The sequence below is a fragment of the Peromyscus eremicus genome, chromosome 4 (genome assembly GCF_949786415.1).
Source record: "Peromyscus eremicus chromosome 4, PerEre_H2_v1, whole genome shotgun sequence".
NCBI lineage: Eukaryota > Metazoa > Chordata > Mammalia > Rodentia > Cricetidae > Peromyscus > Peromyscus eremicus.
In genome coordinates, this window is record NC_081419.1 from 35,802,124 (window position 1) to 35,823,854 (window position 21,731).

Genomic DNA, 21,731 nt, shown 5'->3' on the forward strand with positions numbered 1-21,731 from the left:
CCCAGGTCACCCTAAGCCTATTAAATTAGAGTGCTTGGGGATGAGATTCAAGTATCAGTCTAGTTTCACAGCCTTCCTGGTGATCCTGATATGTGCTCAAGGTTGAGAACAGCTGACTTAGTATTAGACTTCTCTTGTTTACATGGAAGGCATGTGGCCTTAGCCACACATTGGAATTATCTGAAAAATTTTTAAAAGATACTGCTGTAAGGAAAATGGAAAGACCTGAACACTGGATACAAATTTGCAGTTATAAAATGAACATTGGGATATAATGCATGATGTAGGCTTAGATGAATATGATAATTAAATTGCAATCGTTATATGATGTGTATATATACCAAATCATCACATTATAGCACGTGTGTATGAACACATTGCTGCTGGACTCATCCTTAGAGAATCTAACTCAGGTGGTCCAGGTTTGGGCTCAAACAACTGCATCTTTTTTCAAAAGCTGTCCCAGTGATTCCAAGGCACAGCCAGGAATAAGGAATAAGTCCACTTCCTGGACTGAAATGGACGCCTTAACTTGTAGCTGGCTTCGAGGGAGGGATGAGCAATACCTGCCAGATCGCAAGTGCTAAGAGCTGAGACAAGATAAGTGAACACAGTACCACAAACAAATGCCACTTGCTTCAGAAGGAGGTTTGAGCTACTTCTAGTGGTGCAGGCCTGGGATTCCAGCTCTTTTGGCGGCTGAGGCAGGGGGATTGAAAGTGCAAGATCTGTTTGAACTAGAGAATCCATGGCCATCCTGGACAACTTAGTGAGACCCTGTCCCAAAATAATAAAGGGAAAAAAGGACTGGGAATGCATCTCAGCACAGCACTTGAACAGTTACCTATTATCTCTAAGTTCAGTGTGTGATTATGAAGCTTGCTTGTGGTTACCCAGTGACTGTGACATTTCTACTTTCCGGTCTGCCTTTTGCAGGGCTGACCTCTGCACAAACTAAGGTCGAGGCACTCCAGGCCCTCACTCTGCCGCAGCATTTTGGCTTCAACCTTACAGGTTGGATGGAAATAAGCTGACGTAGCTCCATCTACACCAGATACCTGACCCTGCTGCAGTTAGAGCCCGGGGCTTCTACCATTCGGCCTCACCTCCTACAGTGGAAGCAGTTTTAAATGCACCCGGAAGGGACACACACACTTCATTTCACTCACAGTCATGGAATCATCTAGCTTGCACCCAACCAACTGGAACTTGAGGGCTGAGGCACGATTAGGTCAGGGAAACTCGGGAGTATTAAAACAGTTATATTTATATCAACTAGTTGGACATACATCAGTCAATCTGATTGGCCCAAGGTGTAAATATCAAAGGAGTGAAAAACCCATCTAGAGCAGACTCTCCACCCTATCATTTATACCACTAAGAAGGAGGCAGCATCATTTTGTTTCAGTTTGTGCTGCATGAAAAAAGAAGAGTAAATAGCAAAATCATTTTTCAGCTGCAAGGGTTGACCATAACCTCCACCTAAAGAATCCATGTGGATTTGGTCCTCCAAAAGGCAGAGCAGAAATGTTAAAGTCACTGGGTAAACCGGACATTGGATGTGGTTTTTCCTGAGACGTGGGTTTCCAAAGGTGCAGGATGTCCAGATAAATCTATAAAACGTTTCAATGTAGAGACAGGCATATGCAGCAATAGGTCTCTTGGGTCACCTGAGTGGTACCCGCAGCTCCGGACTTGACCTCCTGGTAGAGTCCAGGGTCTGTAACCTAGCTAGGAGAAATGCTCAGCACCAACCGACAGGCCGCAGGGATCTCCGGCGCCTGCGCAGTAGGCTCACGGAGTTGGGTTCGGGAAGGAACTGAGAGGGACGCGGTCCCGCCCCTCTGGTGGTTCAGAGCTCTGGGCTCCGGCGGGACCCCGGCGATGCTGGCATCGCTGAGGCTCGGCTGGCGGCTAAATTTCAGCTGCCAGCTCGCTGCCCGGGGTCGGCCCAGACGCACCAGGAAAGCAGCCTGGACTGGGAGTACAAAGAAAGAAATACACCGTAGAAACTTCTAATAGAATGAAGTCAGACCAAATCCTTTCAGCCTAGCGCTCCGTTCACTGAATGAGTACACTTATTGAGACAGACCCAGCAGGCTGGGGGATGTAGCTCAGTGGTAGAGCGCGCGCTTCGCATGTGTGAGGTCCCGGGTTCAATCCCCGGCATCTCCAAGCAGCCTTAGGAGAACTTTTGAACTTTTTTTTCCCCCTCTCAATACATACATAGACTCCATACCTGTACTAATATATATATATATATATATATATATATATTTTGCTCACAACTAGAGTATCGAAAAACAAAAACAACAAACAAAAAGGCCAAGAAAAATCTGCAGAATATAGAAAACCGGCTCGTGATTGCTGGGGAAAAAAATGAAACGGAAAGTTCGGAACGCAAACTCGTAGTTCTTTCTCTTCCTCATTAATACCAATAATTTTAGAAAAACAAGATTTGAGCAAAGAGAACCTTGGGGGGGGGGGGGATAAAAAGAGTTGCATTGGCCGGGAATCGAACCCGGGCCTCCCGCGTGGCAGGCGAGAATTCTACCACTGAACCACCAATGCAAGTGTAAAGGCCACAGCTCTCTCATAGTATACTAGGAAATTTTTCCATATGAGCCCTTAAACTTGTTAATTATGTGTTTATTCATTCAAAAATCAGAAAGGGGAACAGAATTCTTTTGTTCAGTTTTTATCTCATTTACATACATTGTATTTGGAAATATTTTTATCTCATTTACATATATTGTATTTGGAAATATTTTTTGCCAATCACAGGATTTAGGGCACGGCACAGAATTCTTAATTCAATGTTCGCTAAATATTGGCAAAACGTTAACATTTTAAAATTCTCACCGTTCTAACTTTTGTTAAACTTTGAGTTTGATTTGCTTTTTGTTTGTTTGTTTTTTGTCCTTGGCAAAGGACACAAGGGAAGATTTTGTATTCTGTATATGATTACATGATCACCAGGCCATTTTCAGATGCTTTGATCATATGTGTATGTATACATACACACATATATACATGTATATGTATAATATATGTATATATATATATCCCACCCCTTCTAGTTTCATCAATTACTTTAAATATTCAGACAAAATTACATGGTGGAAATTTTTAGGGATTGGGAATCGGAATCAGGGATCAGAAACTTGTAGTTATCAGGGATCAGAAACTTGTAGTTATTAGGAGAATGTTGAACTGTCATACCTACCCCCACAGAACTGGGGAATCATCACTTAGTCTAGCCATGTGACCTGGATTCTCTAAATGGTCCGTCTCATTTGTGAAATGACAGTCTCAGGATCTCTTTCAACTCATAGGATGAGTCTGAAGCTTCACTTGGCTTCCATGGAAAGGGGCATTGCAAAGACCCAAAACCAGTATATACAAGAATAAAGTAACAGAGAAAAAAAATGAGTTCAATGTAAATACGTGTTTGTAATTTGTAGGAGACTGTGGATTTGAGCAACATTAGCTTCGTTATTTTTGGAAGAAAATTTCCGACAATTTTGAAGGACCTTTGACTAGTCAAGGAAGATTCCAGGGGGAAAAATGAAATAAAATAATAGCTGTACTAGTGCTGACTGTATTGGAGGCTTGGTGAGTATGTGGCAGGTGGACTTCATCCTGGCGAAGTAAATTACTGCAACTTAACAAATGCTGGAGCTGAGGCTTTTAGGGGCATGACTGGCACCGGATCACTATTATGTCCAATGTCTGAGGGCTTGGCCACTGCCCAATCTGTCCACCGGAAATATTGCATCGTAACTCAGGATGTGATACATTCAGAATAGTTGGGTACAGCTAGAGAAAGATTATAACTAGCCACTGAAATAATGTAAGGGTTTACACAAGGAGATTGTTTCTAAGGAGGATTGAGTGTGGGGATAAACAGCAGAATTGGAAGGCAAATGAATTACAGAATCACAAATGGTGAAAGGTATAAGATATTGGAGAACTGGAAAATCTAAACTCCAATCCCAAGCAAACTGCAAAAGAACAAGGTCAAACCACTTTACTTTGAACAGAGTTTGTTCTTTGAAATGAGAGAAATGGGGCAGAAATGGAGTTTAAAATATCACCGTTGAAAGGACCCGACCTTCCGATGCTGTTATAGGCCAGTGAGGAAAGCCATGGCTTCCTTGTCCTGCACCTCAATTTACCAGATCATTTTAAGCCACTCACTTATTAGCATTTGCTTACTAGTTTGTAAGCCAGAAACTTGAGGGAGGGAGAGAGGGAGGGAAGGAGGGAGGGAGGGAGGGAGGGAGGGAGGGAGGGGGAGGGAGAGGGAGAGAGAGAGAGAGAGAGAGAGAGAGAGAGAGAGAGAGAGAGAGAGAGAGAGAGAGAGAGAACTTTGAGACTTTGAGACTACAGCTGGGGATCATAACATTAAGCAAAGTAAGCCAGATGCAGAAAGACAAATCTATTTTCTTTAGTATATGCAATCCAGATTTACTCTGTGTGTGTCTGTGTAAAGTGCATTATTCACACGTGAAAATGTCATAATTGAAGCCCATTGTTTTTATGAAAAATAAGAAGCTGAGGGTAATGGCACACACCTGTAATCTCAGCACTTAGGACGCTGAGACAGAGGGATTGCCTCAAATTCAAGGACAGTGGAGTGTAGAGAGCAAAGGGGGGAAAAAGGAATTACTAGAAAGGGTTTATGGCCATAGGAGTGATTGAAGAGAAAATTGATAATTCAAGAGCTAATGGGTAAAAAATGGAGACTGTACCCTTCCAGAGAAGAACCAGAAATGTTGCAGTGGTCAGTGATTTTGCTATCTGTGTGATCAAGCATGCAAAGCTCATAAGGCTGGCCCACTGTGCCTGAGCATGGGCACGCACTCACACTTTCTCTAGTCTGTCCTGCTCTCTGATTCTCAGAGATTGTCCCCACAGAGACTGAAAGAGAGGAAGAGAAAGCACAGGCGTGGTGTGAAATTGTAAAATGTTACACAATGCCTTTGGGCTTACATTGCAGCAGAAATATCTTTGGGTGCTTGGTCAAGGTACCAAATCCAAAGATGGAGTTGGCTTGGCTCTAAAATCCAGTTAGGCTGAAGCCGTTTGAAGGAAGTAAGCCATTAAGAAATAAAAGTAGTTGGTATAATACACTCAGCAAAGCAATGCCTTTTTTTTTTCTTTCTTTCTTTCTTTTTTTTTAAGCTGTGAGTGATTGTATTGATTTAATACACGAGGCTTATTTCTGTCCCAGGTTAAAAACTAGCCCTGGGGAAATGGAGGAGCCTGTCATTTGGATTGCCCTTTACTGGCTGGGAATTAAATCATTACTTATTCCATTTTAGAATCACAAGTAGTACCCTAAGGCCTACTTTCCTAAGGATGAAAATCAGGGCATGGAAATGAAGAACCCAGGTCTAATTCTCCCGTGCAGACATTGAGGATGTGGCCGTGTTTCCTGGAAGGCAGTCGTTGAAAGTCTTCTGCTTGCATTTTCCAGTTCTCAGGCATGTCCAATTGGTCATCAAGTCTGAGTTTGCGATCTTAAAGGAAAGCTGAATTCTGCTCTTCCTTCTCAGATCAGTCTCTCCTACTTGGTGTAGACGATTATCACCTTACTCCCTAGACTGAGGATACCCACATTTCCTTTGCCATGATACATGCAGCTACTAGTTGAATTGTCTGTCTCCCTTCACCTATTCCTCTCTCTTCTGCCATCTCTTCCTACCTTACTCTTTGAGAATTCCTTTGTTCCTTTATTATTGATTCTAAAATTGAATTGGTTTCAAAGCCCTACAGAGTATGGAATGGAGATGAGAGTGTGAATTCATCACCCTTCTGATTCCCATTTTTGGGGGCAGCATTTATTCAAAGAGTCTTGGTGCCACGTGACCACCACCATCTATTGGCAGAAAGGAATGCTGCCTTCTTTACCAGTGGCTATCTTCTTCCCAAGTCAACACCTACACACACACACACACACACACACACACACACACACACACACACATCTATGCATTAAGCAACTTATGCCTATGATTCAAAATTCAACTGAAAACATGGGCATTGGAAAGTGGTCTTTGTCCCACCTCCTCTTAAGAGATACAAACATTTCATTTAATTTAAAGCAGAGACGGTGCATGGTGTACGTGACATGTGTACACGGTTGTAGCCTCAAGCTTTGCTTTTTTGCAGAAACAAAAATCATCTTAGAAAAAGTTCCCTTAACATAGACAGCTACACTTCATAGAGGCAGGGAGTTCTGTGTACACCCATTAACTGTCTTTTTACAGGTTAGGAATTAAGACATTAATTTTCCCATTTCTCATTTGTAAGTAGTACCCTAAGACCAAGTTTCCTAAAGCTTAGAATCAAGTCATGGGAGCAAAGAATGCAGCTGCAGTCCTAAGATGTGTGAAGATGGTGGGAAAGCACATTTCCAAGAGGCTGGGTCATTCCTTCAGACTGGTCCTCAGCAGGGGGTCCTCAAGCTGCTCCCCGTATTATGTAGTTGGAACCATGCTGCAGTCAGTACTTTGAACTGGTACCATTCTGCATGATTATAACATCTGCAGAATAAATTCCTGCAAGTAAAATTGCTGGGAGGAAAGCTGAGTGTTTATTTATTTTCAAGACAGAGTTTCACTGTATAGCCTGTCTGGCCTTGAACTCACAGAGGTCTTTCTGCTTGCCTCTGCCTTCTAGGTGCTGGGATTAAGGGCATTCACCACCATGTAGGAGTAATCTGGGTATACAATGTAGCCCTCAGTAATCTGGATACACAGTGTAGAATTACATCTCAGAGAAATCTATTTCTTTCCACATTTGTTACATTTCATAATATTAACTGTCCTGGCCTGTATTCTCTTACTGTAGTAAATATCACACCAAAATGCAGCTTGGGAAAAGAAGGGTTTATTTCAGATTACAGTTTATAGTCCATCATAAAGGGAAGTCAGAGTAGAAACTCCAGACAAAAACCCAGAGACAGGAACTGAAACAGAGACCATGGAAGAAGGTTGCTTACTGGCTTGCATCATGTTTGGACTTACACCTCACAGGACCACCTACCAAAGGATGGCATCACTCACAGTGGGCTGGGTCCTCCCACATCAACCAACATTCAAGAAAATGCTCTACCAACATGCCCATAGGCTACCACGATGAAGACATCACCTCAGTCGAGGCTCCTTCCTCTCGGGTGACTCTAGTTTGCGTCAAGTTGACAAAAACCAAGCCGCACATTAATCTCTTATTCCCAAACGTCAGTGGTTTCTAATTTCAACCATTTTCCTAAATGTCGCTCTAGTCAAAGGGGGAGTTTCATGAATGTGTAACATATGAGGTTGAGTGAGGATTTGAATTTATTAATTCTCTTCTGTTGCCATGCTGCAGTTCTTAATATTTAAACAGATATCTTTGTGTGTTCATCTTGCTAAGGACCATGCAAATTTTCAAATTAGTTGGGCCAGTCCTGAGTACATTCTCCAGACTGCTCAAGTGCCACCCTCCTTTTCCTATTGCAACCATTCACTCTTAGTTCCATCTCTCATGCTGCCAGTGATACCCACAAGGATGTTCACGGTACTGTTACTTGTGGGAACCACCTCAGTGTCTCCTGGAAGAGGGAGAAAGTGAATCAGAGTGTTTGCCATGGACTTGTCTGTAATTCTTTGTGTATATCCCAGAGAAACATGACAACTTTCAAAAATATTATCCAGTGAACAATATGCACTGTGAAATGAGATACGGTACTACAATTGTCAGAAGTTTAAAATCATTTACAAAAAAATAGTACATGCTTTTCCATATTACACTTAAATAGTAGGATGTGTGCTATTACACACAAAGATAGCTTCTGAGGAGGCAGAGGAAATGTAGTAAAGATATGAGAAAAATTAATAAATAATCAGACCCGGTGGCGTTTGCCTTTAATCCCAGCACTCAGGAAGCAGAGTCAGCTAGATCTCTGTGAGTTTGAGGTTCAACTATCTATATAGTGACTTCCAAGCCAGTTAGGGCTCCATAGTGAGACCTTAGATAGATGGATAGATAGATAGATAGATAGATAGATAGATAGATAGATAGATGAGATAAATAGATAAAGCACACAACTCCCACACAAAATAAGAGAGACTGTGGCTCAAGAAATTAACTTATCATGAACAGGAGTGACATTAAGTTTTCTTCTGTGTGCAACAAATGAGTTCCCCCAACAGAAGAAAAAGGATGAACATTTAAAAAAGAAGCAAATGCATTGTAATAATGAATCTTTAGTATCAGTTTGACTGGATGTAGAATTGCCCAGAAGACATACCTCTGGAAGTGTCTGTGAGGATCTTTGTGGAGGGGTTTAGCTGAGCATGAAAGATAAGCCCTGAATGTGTGTGGCACCATGCAGGGGGCTGGCATGCCCGACAGAATAAACAGGGCAGAGGGGGAAAGCAGGCTGAGGGGCAGCATGGCCTTCTCTGTGCTTGCTGACTGCACAGGTTCTAGGAGACCCCGCCAGCATCCATGCAGCTGTGCCCCATGACGAGTTACCCACAAACTGTGAGGCTAGAAACCTTCTGCCAGCAGGCATTTTATCACAGCTTATGAATAAAATAATTAACATAATATAGCACAACCCTCTATTGGTGGGCCCTGTGTTCTAGAATGGTTCTGGCTTATTTTACTGATTTTCTGGGTCTTTTGTACATTAACAGATTTTTGTTCCTATTCTCTTTTCCTAAGCTTCAGCCAATAGTTTTGGTTCCTGTCGAAATTTGGCTCTTAAATATATACTGATTGTATTTTGTTGCTGTTGCCCTACTCTTCCTAACACATGGTACTTTCGTCTGTGTGTCTTGTAAGTCAAGGTCTTCCTATACATCCACTCCCTGCTCACCTCACAATCAAGATTCTCCTGGCTCCGCAGCCCTCGGCTACCGGTGCACACAAGCATGCACAGCTGGAAAGCTTATCTGGATATCTACTTGCTTGACTCCCTCTCCATAATTGCTAATGCAATATTGATGTAATGTCTATCTGCCCAACATTGTCAACTGAATATACAAAGTCGTCTATCGATAATCATCAATATACAGTAGCAAACAATCCTTTGATAGAAAATCACAAGAGGAAAAGGAAAACACAAAACATATCACCCTTCACAGCTCACAAGAGAAAACACACATGCCCCCACCTTGGTCTTGAATCTGGCCTCCAGAATCAAAGTAATGAATTCTGCACTTTAAGCCACACAATTACCAAGTAATGTACCAGGTTGTAAGACAAAGGAGACTCAACCAATTAGGAGGACACTGTAGGATTAAACTTTTGACTAGGCAGAGACCATTGTATTTATTTATTAATAACATTAGCGTTAGCCTTACAATTATTGATTTAATCAGTTCTACAAATTAAGCAGTATCCTGAAATTAAAAGTGGCAAAGTATTTAATAGCAATAGCCAGGACAGAGGACTGAACTCTGCGTGTGTGTGTGTGTGTGTGTGTGTGTGTGTGTGTGTGTGCCTGAGTGTGTATATGTGCACCACGTGAGTGCAGGATCCTGCAGAGGTCGGAAGAGGGCTTCTTTTGATCCCCTGGAAATGGACTTATGCCAATTCCTAGCTGCCATGTGGGTGATGAGACCTGAACCAGGCTCCTCTACAAGAGCAGTAAACACTCTCAACCAGAGCTGTGGCTCCCAGGACTGAATGACTGAATTTATTTCCAATAATATCCTGGCTACTACAATAATATTATGTGCTGGGGAACACAGACAATCACAGCTCTGAGACAGAGGAATCGAGATTTTTGAGGCCAAGCTAGGCTACATGAGACTGCATTAAAAAGAAAAAAATTTAAATACAGAAGTTAGAGCTTCTTTTATGGGAGAAAAATGACCTGGCCCAACCATTCTGCATTATTTAAATCTTTGTGCACTGAGACAGGTGTATAGATAAGACACAAACAGTGCCAGTATTCACGCTATGACATGCTTGACACTTGGCTTTATTTATTCTATGCTATTATTTCTTCTTTTATATTTGCCTCTAGATTTTGTCAAAATTATCATAGTCTACTTCAGTTGTTCTTTATTTTAGATGAAAATAGAATGACTGAGTGGCAGATGGAGACCCCTACGCTTGCCAGCAGAGGGATGCCCTGGGTGGCAAGAAGAAAACACGGGCGGTTAGGTACTATTCTGGTGAGCAAATATCTGGTGGGGTATGGGAGAGAGAGACAGAATAGTTCCTGTCCTGTGAAGAAAGGCAAATCGTAAGAGGTAAAGGAGGTGAAGAGCAAGCTAAGGTGGGTGGCTTGCTTGCCACCCGGGTCATGGTGATGTGTGGATCTGGGCTGCTGCCAAGGCCCTGCCCTGGATCAATGGCCCTGTTGCAGCTGGGGTCTCTGTTGATGTTCTTGGCTCCTGTTACCACAGAAGGTCAAGAGGATAGGGCTGCACAGAGTTGGCCCCGCCCCTCACTGGCGGCAACACTAGGGCGAACTGGCCCCGCCTCTCACCATTTGCAGCACTTGGGAGAGTGGCCCCTACACCTTGCCTGGGCAGCACAGCGGAGATGGCCCTGGTGGTGTGGGTGTGGAGAGCCAGTCCTGAGGGTGTGAAAGCAGTAGAACCGGTCCCGCCCCTTGCTCCTTGCTGCATAGGGTGAGCTAGCCGCGGCAGTGCTGGAGAGCTCACCCTGGTCGTGAAGACTGGGGAGAGCCAGCAGGCTGACCAACCCTGCAACCACCCAGGCCCAGAACCAGGACTATGAGTTGGGCCACCCCAACATCTACCCCATCTGTGATCCGCTGGAGCACACGAAGGGGCAGGTCCTGCAGACCCAAAGCTGCAGGATCTCCAGGACACAGGACAACAGAATATCCAAGAGGAGTCCTAGTGAGAGCCAAGTATCAACAGATAGTGTAGCAGAAACCAGAAGCCTCGAACCAGACCAACGACCCACTGTGTCACACTACAGTCTCCACGATGAGATCTTTCTTTCTCTCTTTTCCTTTCTTCTTTCTTTCTTTCTTTCTTTCTTTCTTTCTTTCTTCTTTCTTTTCTCTTACATTTTATTTTATTTTTTTAGGGGGTGTGGGGAGAAGTTGCAAGGGCAGAGAGCAGATATGAAGGGACTGAGAGATGAATGGGATCAAGATGCATGATGTGAAAGACACAAAAAATAAATGAAAGTTTTTAAAAAGAGAATAAGAGAAAAAAAGATGAAAGTAGAATTGAAAATTAATCGTTTTTCTGTGTAAATATTTAATTTATCAACTAAACAATTTTCCTTTTTTTAGTAAGTGGAAATAAACTTATTTGTCTGACAGAATCGTTTCCAGGCTTCCAGGATGCCTTAATTATAACTACCAATGTTGCACTGGTCAGTGTGTGCAAACACTGTTCCCCCTCTAGTCACAATTATTGGAAAGTGAAAACAACACGGATGAAGATTTATGGAAAAGACACTCCTGTTTTTGATGTTGCAGTCACACACACATGACACGAAAACATGATCATGTCCAATAATAAAGATGAGAATGACATTTTGATTTGGAAAAAAAAAATAAAGAAAAGAAAGAAAGGGTAAATAATATCCTGGTTACCTGAGATGTAATTTAAGAAAGCTTAGTAAATATTTTGAATTATTTCACAATGCTCTAGTACCCTAAGCAGGTTAACAGTACAGCTTTTGGAGGAAGGTTCTCCAATAAAATAATTTGACAAACACTTTTTAAAAATAGCCCTTCTAATCCCCAGTACCACAAACTAAATGAATACAAAATGGAAAAGTAAAACAATAACCGCTGGCCCTGAATAAGTTTCTCTAATAATTTCTAGTGTAAATGTTACAACTCTAATTTCATGCTTGTGTAGGGTCTAGGGAGAAGCAAGTGCAATCAGTAGTTACAAAGGGTTACAATCAGAGGCCAAATACAAAACGCAGAGTGCATGGAGCTTTAGGGAGGGCATGAAAATTTTTTATTTGCACCATCAACCTTGCAGATATTGTGCAAAAATCTATGTGTGCTTTGTCTATAAATCATCTTGGTTTTTAAATTTCCTGATTGGGCTGTACACGTGTACACACACACATGTGCATTAACTCTGACACCCAGCCCACCCCTCACCACCCCTCCCACCCCACCCCCAACCCCACCAAAAAAAAAAAGGAAACATGGAGGAGAAATTCATGAAGGGTATGTGGGAATGAGGCAGTTGAGAGGTAAACTTCCTTTAGTGCTCACTTTTATACAGTTTTTAATTTTGGACCATTAAAAATATTACAATGATAAATTTTATTTATTTATTTATTTTTGGTTTTTTGAGACAGGGTTTCTCTAGGTAGTTTTGTGCCTGTCCTGGATCTCACTCTGTAGGCCTTGAACTCACAGAGATTCACCTGGCTCTGCCTTCCAAGTGCTGGGATTAAAGGCATGCGCCACCGCCGCCCAGCTGCAATGGTAAAAATTAATAAAAACTGATGCAAAAAACCAACTCTAAATTCTGAGTACAAACAGAAACCAGAGTGTGGTGGTATATTAAAATATAACCTTAAAAACACAAAGGAAGAAGCTCAAGCAACATGACAGCACTTTAACTTCTTACAGGGCTTGATCTACAAAAAAGAAGTTTGCAAAGCAAGTGGTGGCCTGTGCTAGACAGTGGAGCTCAGAGAGCTTCCAGTCTGCTGACAACCTGGAAGACTCTGTCCTTCACAAAACAAAGGGAAGCAGAAATGCAAAGAGGCCCCAGGCTTTCTGAGATGCTTTGGATGAGATGCCCTTCATATTCTGGGGCGTCAGAATACTTGGTCCCCAGTTGATGGCCCTGTGGGTAGGTTTAGGAAGTATGGCTTTGCTAGAGGAAGTATTATGTCAGTGGAAGGTGGACTGTGAGGTTTCAAAAGCCGTGAGCTGTTTCCAGTTTACTCTCTCTGCTTCCTGTTTTTAGTTTAAGAATTGGAGCTTTCAGCTGCTCCAGGCAGCTGCTGTATGACGTTCCCGTTATTATGGAATCTCACCCCCTGGAACTGTTAGCCCCAAATAAGCCCTTCCTTCTATAAATTGCCTTGCTCATGGTGTTTCATCAAGGAAATAGGAAAGTAACCAAGACAGTGTCCATGGGAGGTGTGATAGAGGGATGTTGTGTTGTACCTTGTTTCTCACTTTGGAGAGGGAGATTTAAAAACATGGACTGGGTAGAAGCTGAAGATGTATCTCACTGGTCGCATATGTGTATATGGCATGTAGGGCCCTGAATTCTACCTTGAGAACCAAGGGGAAAAGAATGAAAGGACTGGGGCTCCATGTAAATGACTTTAAATGGGAAGTTATCCATATAAAATCATGGCTAAGAAAAGGTTTGTGGGTCTTGAGAGAAGACTCAGTCCACAAAATAGGCATGAAGACCTGAGATGAGATCCCCAGTCAACCACATTTAGAGAGAGAGAGAGAGTCCATAGCTGTAATTCTAGTTCTGAAGAGGAAGAGGCACAGGATCCCCAGTGTGAGGACCAGTCAATGAAGTTGAAATGATGAGCTCCAGGTTCAGTGAGAGACTCTGTTTAAAAAAATAAAGATTGGGACTGGAGAGAAACCTCAGTGATTAAGACCATTTTCGGGGTTGGGGATTTAGCTCAGTGGTAGAGCGCTTGCAAGGCCCTGGGTTCGGTCCTCAGCTCCAGAAAATTAAAAAAAAAAGAAAAGAAAAGAAAGAAAGAAAAAGAAAGACCATTTGCTGTTCTTACAGTGGATCCAAGTTCAGTACAGAGGATCCATGTTCCTTCCCCAGTGCCCACATCAGGCAGCTCTAGGAGACCCAACACCTGCTTCCAACACCTGCTTCTAACCCTTGAGGGTATCCACAAACACACACGTGTACACACACACACACACACACACACACACACACACACACACACGTTTCACAGATGAAAATTTAGCTTAGTGGCATTTGTGTAGCACGCAAAAAACCGTGTTCAATCCCAACACTGCAAAAAGAAGGGGAAAAAAAGCACCAACATCCTATGGTCCAGTGAACTGACTGCATGTCTTCATCTTTCTTTCAAAGACCTCATGATTAGTTGGTAATGGCAGCATATACCTTTAGGCCCAGCACTTGGGAGGCAGAGGGAGAAGGATCTCTATGAATTTTAAGCCAGTCTGGTCTATATAGCAAGTACCAGGATGGTAAAAACTATATTGTGAGATTCGGTCTCAAAAACACAAACAAAAAAAGACCTTCATGATATATTTGGGGTAGGGGGAGGCATGAGGAGAACAAAGACTCAATATGAAAAGAGATTTTATATTAACATTTTTGCAATGAAAATAATGTGTCTAATCATAAAAGGGAAACTGATGAGAAAGGCTAACAGGAGCAGAGTGGTGGATGGGAAAAGGCACACTGTCACCGACCAGCTGTGGGTTTTAGTGGGAGCTGAGCCTTTCAGCCTTAATTCTTCTTCTATTAAATAGCGATAACAGTTCACCTTTACTAGGTTACTCCTTTTAAAATTTTAAATTGGGGATTTCCTATTATCCATACATGTTTCCAGTTCTACTGCGTATTCCCATTTTGTTAATTATAGACAAGTCAGTTATCTGGAGCGTTGGGGCCTACAAGAAGGAGATCATGAGTCTGAGGCCAGGCTGGGCTACATCATAAGACTGAAAAACAAGAACAAGCAAAAACAGGGCCTAATGATATAGTTCAGTGGTTACAATGTTTGCCTCTCATGCCAAAGGCCTGAGGTTTGTTCCTTATCACTAAAAACAAAATCCATCTGAACATAAAAATTCAGAGGGTAATTATTAGCTTTTAGCTTGGCATTTAATGAGGTACACATCAATGTCAAAGTCAAGCTAGATGGTTTTCAAAAATGTTTACCTTCCAGCATTTGCCTTGGTGACTTACACAGTTTCATGGTCTAGTCCTCAATTTTTTTAAATTAGTGTGTGTGTGTGTGTGTGTGTGTGTGTGTGTGTGTGTGTGTGTGTTGTTGGAGGTGGGGTGAAGTTTCATTTTGCCTACCATCTAAGGATACAGGCCTTCATGACAAGGAAAGGGTGAACAGGCCCGTAAAGTGAGTGGCTGCTCATGCTGCATCAACACTCAGGATATAAGGATGAGTGTTCTGGTCCTTGATTTTGTAAGTTCAGAAACTTCATTTGATGATTTAGCAGAAGAAAGTCATCCCATACTGGGGAAGTGGCTCAGTAGTACAGCCTTTGCCTATCATACAGGAAGTATAACAACAACAATAACAACAAGCTGGAAATAAAAAAGCTGTATCTGAGTCTATGCACATGGAACAAAACCCACAACCAGTTGTTTTTCAGATTGCTTTACACCACCCTCCTGGAATATTATTTTGGTCTCTATATGATGTGTTCCTACTTATGGTCAAAGCATAAGGAAGTCAGGCTGGACTCTGATAAGGAAACTGGATTTTGAGCACGGGACATCATTGAGAATTAAATGGCATATGTTCATAAAATATCTAATATCTCCACATTTGTGATAGATACACATCATCATGGAAACTGGACAGCCTAAGGTCATAGCTGCTCTTGGATGGCTGCCCCTCTAATCCATAGTAAATATCTTTAACCCCTTCACATAGATTTTTTTTCATATCATAATACCAGTGGTAAAACTAGAGTTAACCACTTCTCTGCTACTTGCTTAGTATATTTTTTTCTGTCTATAATGCATCCTAGTGATATTTCACATTAGTTGGATGTTGCCAGGTTAAATTTAGAATATATATAATACATGAAGAAAATGTGAAACAAGTTCAGGCTCCCACTCCAAAGAAGAATTCTTCTCCAAACATATTCATTCATTCAACACTAGAGAAGAGTCACGAAAAGAATATTGAATTAATCTGTCAGTACTGCTATCCAACCTGCCATGGACTGCATGACTAATGAACTTGAATTTATTTCTCATAGTTCTGGAATGAGGAAGTCCAAGCCTGGAGCCACCATGGTAAGATTTTTGCACCAATCCTCTTCTTGAGACTGATGAGTTACTGACTGATGTCAGAAAGTGGAGGAGACTCAGGGTTCCTTCTGTAAGGGCACTATTTCCATTCATCAGAGTTTTATCCTATGACCCAGTTACCTTTGTATTAGTTACTTTTCTCATCACTATGATCAAGTACCTGACCAGAAACAAATTAAGATAGGAAGTACTCATTCTGGATCATGGTTTAAAAGACACAGTCCATTCTGGTGGTGAAGGAATGAAGTCTGGAGCAGTTCATACTGTGGCGAGATACATCATGACAACACATTAGCAGTCAAGAACCAGAGAGAACTTGGGCTGGAAATGGGGTGTCTACAACCCTCAAGAACCATGCCAGTGTACCTACATCTGCCAGCTAGACTCTGTATCCAAAAGGCCCTAAACCTTCCCAGACAGAATCTACCAACAGCTGGTAACCAAGTATTAAAAGAAAACCCTGCCTTTTAATGCTATGACACCAACAGTTAGAATTTCAATATGTGGATTTGGGAAGGTGTACTATAAACAATCTATACCTTGTTATTGTTAACATAACAAATCAAAAAGACCTGCTTTCTCTGCACCAGAACCAGCACAACAGGAGCCTGGCTATGGATTCTGGAACTGTCTAGGTCTCTGCTCTTAGATTGGGGTCCTTTTTATGTACATTCTTTTATCTCTTTTTCCCTATGGACCTTGAACTTGCACTTGACCTGCATTCTTGTGATTCCCAACTCCTTTACATCCTACTTTCTGTTCATCTGCTGTATTTATCTCTTCAACCCAATACTTCCTAGGCACACTTCAGTTGAGGCACACCCCAGATTGACTGCTATTGGCCTATTACATGAGATCAAGGTAATATTTCATACAATTTGATGCTCCTTCGACAATTTCCCATTGAGCTTTCTCTGAGTGTGTGATAATATGATGGGTGAATTCACCTTTATTTGTAAATACCTTGATTCTTTTCCACCCAGAGCGTGAGTCATCTTAGAAGTGAAGACACACTTCTAAGCGTGAACAGTGAATAAGACACCCTGATTGAAACCTCCAGGCTTAACTGTACTTCAGTCACCAACACATTTATCCATGTGTTTTTCTGTCACTTGTCCACTGTAAGTGTTGTGCTGCAGTCCTGTGCCATTTGACTGTGCCTTTCTTCTTCACATTCCCCACCACCATATCTGGATTTCATGCTTAAAAGGTCAGCACTGCTATTAGTGACTTAAAGACCTCTTCCTCTTTTCTATATTTCCAAATATACAACACAAAAAGGATCAGACTGGTAAAAGAACAATCCATTTAGTCAATTACTTCAATAACTAGTAGACAAACTATTCCTAATTTAATGTGGTTTCTTTTTTCACTTCTAAAACTCAGATGTAGTAAAAGAAAAGATATAATTGGTTACAATAAGTAAAATAGTGTTTATAAGAAACCAAACTTTGTTCAACTAGAACAGAAAACACAATTACCAGAAGCCAGAACCTTCCAATTAACAGCCAAGAAAATGTGTGCTTTCTCTAAATTTCACATACAATCAGCAGAGGGTTGAAATTATGACTCAAAACTAATACTTCTGGCAAATAGTCTATGTTCCATAAAAGATTTACTGTTTGTACAGTTCCCTAGTCAAGTAAGTTTTTTGTGAAAAATGATGTAACAATGAAAAATTTCTAGCACTGTTTCCTTTAAGATCAAGTATCTGGAAGATGCCAACCTAATCAGGTATTGTCTACTGTGACATTATGGGTCATCAAATATCAAGTTCTAGCCAAACATGTTGGCACAAACCTGTAATTCCAACACTTAGGAGCTAGAATCAAGAATGTCACTCCAAGTTTGAGACCAACATAGTCTACTTAAGTAAGTTCCAGAATAGCTAAGGCTACATAGTAAGATGTCATCTCAAAGAACAAACAAGCAAAAAGAAAAAACCCTTAAGTTCTTTAGAGGGGTGTGGAATTCCAAAATATTACTGCCATATCCCCACTCTAAGAGCCTATATTTAACAGATGTAAAATAAAAGCTCCTAATAGTAGTACACATCTGTAATCCCAGTACTTTGGAGGCTGAGATTGGGGGATACCACAAATTCAAGTTAGCCTGGGCTTGAGTTTTAGGTTAGCATGGGCTATATTTAAAAACAAAATAGGTGGATGTCAGATAGCTTAGGGTCTTGTTATCTTGCTCAGGTCAGATATAATGACCTGAGTTCAATTCCTGGAACCTGTGTGGTAGAAGAAGAGAACTGACCTATCCATGTTGGCCTCTAACAAGTTAGACACACACAAAATAAATAAATGTGAAAAAAGTTAAGAAATACATATATTCTATAAAGTGTTTGAGTGATTTCTCCTTGTAGAACTCTATGGGTTTTAGGAACATCACAGATGTCCCAAATCACCTAGTTCACTCAGCTACCAAGGTTTTTCTCTGACTCAGTTTACTTTCTTGAATGAAAGTACTTACTTAAATCAGTTGAGAAATCTGGTAACCCCATGAGGCTTATATCAGCCCTTGAATAGCAAATGTAGGCACTATCCATCAGACTTAGTGCCAGAAAATCCCATGAAACCCACAGGATCTAGCTGGATGTGGTAGTTTGTATCTGTAATCCCAATACCAGAAGGGCTAAGGCAGAAGAATTGCCGTGGGTTAAAGGCCAGCATGTGCTGAAGGGTGAGTTCTGAATCAGCTTGAAACAAAGTAAGAGAGGCCCTATCTCAAAGACAAAAAGAACAACAATCCTGTTGGGCTGTCCAGGTTTAAATAATCCTGTCTTCATCTCTGACTGGTTCTATAACCTTGAGCAAGGTAGTTAGCTTCTCTGTCTCAGTTTCCTCCTTGGTATAATGACATATAATTGTATTGCCTTCACATGCTGTGAGAAGTAAATGAGCTAATATAAAGCTCTCCCACAGTATCTGGTACCTAACAAGCTCAGAGCAGTAAATGTTAGCTGTTAAAACAGTAATTGAGAGGCAATACAGGGCTGTCTGTTTATAACAAGTATAAGGCCAACTTAGGAGCCACAAGACTGGTGCTACTCTATTCATAACTTCCGTGCATTTTTTGGGGATCATTGCCAGAGTTTCAATTGCTGTGGTAAAACACCATAACCAAAAGCAACTTAACAAGGAAAGGATTTATCTCATTTACACTTCCATATTGCAATCCACCATGGAAAAAGTCGGGACAGGAACTCAAGGCAGGAATCTGGAGGCAGGAACTGAAGCAGAGGCCATGGATAAGTACTACTTATGGGCTTGTTCTTCATGGCTTGCTCAGCCTGGTTTCTTACAGCACCCAAGACCACCAGCTCAAGGATGGCCCCAGTCAGTGAGCTCTGTCTTCTCACATCAATCAGTGAAGAACATGTACCACAGGCTTGCTCAGGGGCCATTGTGTGGAGCATTTTCTTAGTTAAGGTTCTCTCTTCTCAAGCCTGATAGTGGTGGTACTGGGTAGTGGTGGAGCATACCTTTAATCCCAGCACTCAGGAGGCAGAGGAAGGCAGATCTCTGTGAGTTTGAGCCAGCCTGGTCTACAGATCGGGTTCCAGGACAACCAGGGCTGTTACACAGAGAAACACTCTTCCAAAAAAACAAACAACAACTGAAAAAAAAAAAAGGTTTCTTTTTTCAAATGACTGTAGCATGTGTCAAGATAACACACAGGGGTTATTTGAGAAGGGTAATAGAAGAAGTAATATCCATGTTGGGCCTTCAGGATATTTGCATGAGCATAGGTTACTTTTATAAGCATTTTGCTTTGTAAAAACTTGATATGAGTGCTGGGGAGATGGCTCTGTAATTGTGGGAACTAGCTGCTTTTGTAGAAGACAGGGGTTCAATTCTCAGCACCCACTCAGGACAATCATGTGGCCTGTAACTCAGTTCTAGGGATCCACTGTTCTTTTCTTGGACTCTGTGGGTACATGCACACATGTGGTACACAGACTCACACACAGACACTTTGATAAATAATAAATAAATGTTGGTGTGATAGGTAGTATTTTACTCATGAAGGATCTGAGACCAAATGTGGGGGTGATGTTTTAAAGAGGCCTGACACAAAGGCTTTTTCAATTCCAATTTTTTTAATCCTCTATAGAACAATATGTAATACAGGAAAAGGACAAAGTTGTAATACAATTATTGACTGTACAGAGAGTTTGCAACTTGACTCAGTTTATTTCAAAATGCATTCACTCTTGCACACATTATTTTAATATTAGATTTTAAAATGGTACTGTAAATGTCCTTGGCAACAAAGCTTGATTTTTTCTTAATTAATTGATTAATAAATTATTCTGATTTTGTTTCTTTGTTTCTTTGTTTGGAAGCAAAGCTCACTATATAGCCCAGGCTAGCCTTGAATTGGTGGCAATCTACCAACCTCAGACACACATACATACACTCATGCCCAATGCTGGACTCCAAGGCCTGTTCCACCACAATTTGCTAAATTTCCTTAATAGTGAAGAATAGGTCTTAAAGTCACTTCAAGTTTATAATACAAATATAGTGAGCATGTCATCAATGTATTCTCATTTGAATATTCCAAATGAAATTGCTTGATCTTTTAAAACCAACTATCATTGTTAAGCATAAATAATATGCACGTGACAACCAACCTGTCTTACTTATTCTTCATATTTGTTATGAACTGGAAGTTAGGCTTAACCATTCTGTGATAATTGATGCTGAAGCCCATGGAAAAAGAATGGATGTGAGGTCAAACATTCACATTAAAATGTAAAGGATAGTCTATTATCTGAAAGTATTCATAATGATTCTCACAGATACATCTAAATGTATTTCTATCCTAAGAAATATATGGAACCTGAATAGCTTTTATATTCACATGTTTTATGGAAAAGGCATGAACCAAATGATCCCCAGTCACTTTCTAGCTCTCCAAGCCTGAGCCGTTCCAGTAGCTTTACCAGAGTCCTATCAGCACAGAACGTCATAAAAAAAAAAAAAAAAAAAAAGGAGGACCCTCTTACATTCAAAATGAGTTCTAAGAATTGTCAAAGGTTATTTAGTACTAACCTTGCTTTATGAGTAGTTGTATTTTAAATGATTATATTCATGCCATTTTGCACTTTAAAATATGGAATATCATCAGTTGTCCTTATGTGTTCTAAGTAATGACAGACCAGAAGGGAGAAACAAGCCTTCAACACATGTTAAATAAGTACAAAGATGTTGCATACCATCTAACCAGGAGTTATGTTAATGTACGGCTGCTTCTTCTGTCTTCTAGATAATAAAATGACACTATGTACTATCACACAGCCGTGGACAAAGAGAACATGGAGGACATCTAAAACACACTCTACTTTTCACTGACTACTACAGTTATCCATTAAATATTTTGTTAGGGAATTCCATTCTCTTATAACCAATGCTACATCAAAGAACACAGAGAATGCCCTCCAAGCACTAACATTCTAATATCGGAGATGGATAGTAAACATAATATAACCACACTTACAAAATAATAAATGGTGAAAGGCACTTATTTAAAATAAACCTGATGAGCTCAAAAGATGACTCAGTGGTTAAGAGCGCGTGTTGCTCTTGTAGAGGACCCAGGTTCGAGTCTCAGAACCCATATGGTGACTCAAAAAAAAAAAATCCATAATCCCAGTTCCAGGGGATCCAACAGGCACACATGTGGTACATATAAAAGCATGCAGGCGGCAAAACATTCACACACATTCAG

At 41.1% G+C, this 21,731-nt stretch overlaps 2 non-coding genes across 2 annotated transcripts; one reads left to right on the top strand and one right to left on the bottom strand.

The window, feature by feature from the left end:
- Window positions 1-2,103: 2,103 nt before the first annotated feature.
- Window positions 2,104-2,175, top strand: Trnaa-cgc (transfer RNA alanine (anticodon CGC)). The gene has a single exon. It is a non-coding gene; the product is annotated as a tRNA-Ala (tRNA).
- A 325-nt stretch (window positions 2,176-2,500) lies between these two features.
- Trnag-gcc (transfer RNA glycine (anticodon GCC)) lies at window positions 2,501-2,571 on the bottom strand. The gene has a single exon. It is a non-coding gene; the product is annotated as a tRNA-Gly (tRNA).
- Window positions 2,572-21,731: the final 19,160 nt, after the last annotated feature.